Genomic DNA, 3,763 nt, shown 5'->3' on the forward strand with positions numbered 1-3,763 from the left:
TGTGTCACATAGATTTTAGATAGGAATTTTAAAAATTAATCCTAATTGTGTAAAGCTGCTTTGCACAGATTTGAGCAATGAAATTTAGTTCTGAATACAGACTTTAACTTCACGAGATTCATCACATTTTTCCAGAATGAGAATTCTTGTTCTGACAGACTGAAACCTTTCATAGATGCTTTGAGGAATTTTTTTTCTTTCAGGCTGTGAGTACATCTGTACTTAAGATGGTTTGTGTTTTTGACAGTCTGTCTGTGTAGTAAACTGCAATGTTAACAGAAATGTAGCTGCCCCTCCAGCAGTGGCCACCACGGGGCAGTAAATAGGCGCCTCCAGTGTCCCACACCACCCCCACGGTGGGCAGGGCTAGAAGGTGGCCTTGGAGTGTCCAAAGATGCAGATGGGGAAGTGCTTCACATGGGACGACCACTGAGCAGCCAGCTGGAAGAACTTGACATCGCTGCACTCCACGCCATCGATGAGGACCCGCAGCATGTTCTGCTGGTGCTTGGCTGTGCAGATCAGGCGGCTGATGCCCTCGATGCACTGGCTTTTGGACTCCACATCCTTGTCCTTTGTTTTCTTGGGCAAAAACATCACCTTCTTGTTCTTCTCCTTGGTGACCACAGTCATGGACATGGTGGGCGTGGCTGCAGCCTCACCACTGCTGGGCAGCCTGCTGACCTGGAGGGACCGGAAAGTGCACTTGAGCGTGTTTTTGGTGGTGGGCAGGTCCTTCTTCTCGGTGTCCCTCTTCCTGTCCGTAGGTTGTGCTGCCGTCCAGTAGTCCACCTGTAGCCCCATGAGCTCGGCGCCAGCGCCCTGGCTGGGGGAGGACAGGCCTCCGCTCACTGATGGGGAGGACGGTGGTGTGGGCGAGGCCTCCTTGGCCGCAGGAGACGTGGAGGTGGAAGGTGGGGTGGAGGAGCCCGAGGGTGCTGCGTCATCAGAGTCGCCTGATGTGGCGGAGGATGGTTCCACAATCCCAACCTTCACAACCCCAACAAAGGGAATGAACCTCTGGGAGGACTCTTCGTCAGGGCTCTTCTGTTTGTAGGTCAGCATGGCCTCCGCAATAGGGAGCTGGGTGGGCGCAGTTGGCCCCCGCGATGTACTGGGTGATGCGGGAGACGATGTCTGGTGTGTCCTGCACTGTGCTCTGGGCCTCCAGCTTATTGAACAGGTCTCTGCAAGCCAGGTCCTGGAAGAAGTTGTGGTAGCGGTAGTCCACGGAGCCCAGGTACCTGGCCACAGGGTGGGAACCCAGCGGGATGAGGAGGAAGCGCATGTAGCCGAGCCAGTCCGGGGTCTTGTAGGACAGCTGCTCCACGAAAAGCCGCAAGACGGCGCTGAGGTAATGCTGCGCCCCCGCAACGGCGATCTTCACGGGGGTCGGGGGCTGGGAATTGCAGTTGCAGTATCTCTGGATCCGAGAGACGATGGTGCTGAAGGCGGCCTGGACGTCGGCTGCGGAGCACGTGCACACCACAGGTAGCGTGTGCCTCTGCAGGACGTCTGAAAGGAACTGCCCCTGCCAGTCAGAGGTGTTGACGAGGATGATATTCTCGGGGAGCTGGTCATCAGAGACGAGGATGTGGTTCAGCTGGTCGTACACAGTCTTCCTGGGAATCTGCAGCTGGCTCCGCGTGTCCGGGCAGCGCTCACTGTCCAGGCTATTGGCCCGCTCGTTCTGTGGCCGTGATGGTTGTCTCTCCTTCAGGGATGTGCTCCGGCCCCGGCGACCAGCTGGCTTCGCCTCAGACCTGGTGGAGGGGATGACTAGTGACTCTGTCTTGGTGATCCTCCCGCTGGGTGGCAGCTTCTCAGTGAACACGTCCGGGGTGGAGGTCTCGGCCTCAGGGCTGTCCTCAGGTTGCTCCGATGGCTCCCGAGAGGCTGGCACACTTTGAAGGGCCACCGTGTCAGAGACACTGTCACTTGGCTGCTTGCCTCCTAGGGACCGTGTCTTCTCTGGCACATCAGCCGCGCTTGGAGGCTCCTTCTGGCTGCGGGCACTGTGGATGCTCCCAATCTCCGTCTGTGAACTGGAGTGTGACAGGTCTTCGAAGTATGGCCTGAGCTTGGGCTTAGGAGTACTGAGGACGCTATCATCCTCCTCCATGTCAGGGCCACTGTCACTGGGGTTCTCCATGTCCAGTGTGTCATACAGAAGGTCCAGGTCCTCCTCCACCTCAGGGACATGTTCCGCAGGGTCCTGCTCTGAGTCCAGGACCTCCTCGGACACTTTGAACCTCCGCAGCAGCGCCACCACCTTCTGCTTGAAGTTTTGTTGCCTGGTCATGGACGTCGTTCTTACTATCGAGCGCCGCTGCTTCTTGGGCTTCCCCACCTCAAAGTCATCCTCATCCAGATCCTGCCCCTGCACAGCATCATCGCTGGCCTCCTGCTCCGAGGAGAAGCTCTCGTCCTCGTCCTCAGAGTCGTTGTCTGCGGACTTGGCCTTGGGCCCAGCCTGCATGGCGCTGTCCTCGTGGTCAATGGGCTGGCTGGACAGGGAGATGATCCAGATCTCAGCCACCTTGACGGAGGCCTCCTTGATGTTGCTACAGAGGCTCAGCACCTGGCCGCCCTCAGAGGGGTGCTGCATCACCTCGGCCATGTTGATGGAGCCCGCAGCCAGCGTTTTGTAGCCCAGGATCGTGCGATTTTTGTAGCTCTTTCTGCGCTGCAGCATGATCTGAAGCTTGTTGCCTTCTCTCTTCAGGAAATGCGGGTACTGCAGAGAGAAGGTCAAGGCCAGGTCAGTTTCCACCTGTCCACTGGGGGGCAGCACAATCTCATGAGATCGGAGGACCCGTTTGGAGCCGCAATCACCACTGATGTGAGCTCCTTCTCCAGCTCCCTGAGGACCGCCAGCTTCTTCAGAGTCAGGCTGCACAACCTGGGCACGCAGCTGGGGCTGGAGCCGTCCACCTCCCAGGTGGCGAACAGGTTCATGGGCACCGGCGTGTTGAGCGCTCCCGGCGCGCCGGGGAGGCCGAGGCGGCCCCGCTCGGCCATGGCGCCGGCCCCGCCGTCCCTCGGCGGCCTGGGGCTGCGCCGGCCGCGGGCGCGCGGCAGCCGGCGGGCCGGGCGCGCGGCGGGCGGCGGCGCGGTCACGTGGCTGCCGGCGGGGCCGGCGGGCAGCGGCAGGCCCGCGGGCGGCGTCCAGACTGCGGCCGCGCCCGCCCCGCCGCGCGCCGCCTACGATTGACCGGGCCGGCCGGGATCGCCCCGCGCCCAATCGCTGCCCCCCGGAAGTCAGGAAATTTTTAATTCATATTAATAAAAAAGGCTTTGGTTAAAAAAAATTTCAGAATTTCTGTATTAATCTCTTTGAAATGCATATAGAGACCAGAGTTCAAGTTTATTCTTACCATTCTTTTGGCCAAAACTTTAAGAAGTAGAGTATGTACTTTTTAAGTTCTGAAATTTTATTGAATTTTTGACCAGAAATGTGAAAAACAGTCAATAGCTACACAATTAAAAGAAGCTACCAGGGAGGGAAAAAATAGAAAAAAAAAAAAAACCCTAAAGAGGTCCAAAGTTGATTCACTATCCCAATCCATGTAAGATCACAGGGGAGTTGAATATCAAATGAGTCAACTGGCCATTCTAACAAAAAGGGGGATGTTTGGGAAATGTTCGTCTTCTGTTTATTAAAGTTCCCAACCATGTTGTATATCGCATGGGAAGCCCTGCTAAGTGTGACTTGGGTCTGAAGAATTGTGAAGGCCATAACTCTTTAGCTTTCTCTCTGAAC

The 3,763-nt window shown here is 56.8% G+C and overlaps 1 pseudogene; it reads right to left on the minus strand.

Moving 5' to 3' along the window:
• Window positions 1–203: 203 nt before the first annotated feature.
• Window positions 204–3,021, minus strand: LOC144257205 (phosphofurin acidic cluster sorting protein 2 pseudogene; annotated as a pseudogene).
• Window positions 3,022–3,763: the final 742 nt, after the last annotated feature.

The sequence above is a fragment of the Urocitellus parryii genome, chromosome 10 (genome assembly GCF_045843805.1).
Source record: "Urocitellus parryii isolate mUroPar1 chromosome 10, mUroPar1.hap1, whole genome shotgun sequence".
NCBI lineage: Eukaryota > Metazoa > Chordata > Mammalia > Rodentia > Sciuridae > Urocitellus > Urocitellus parryii.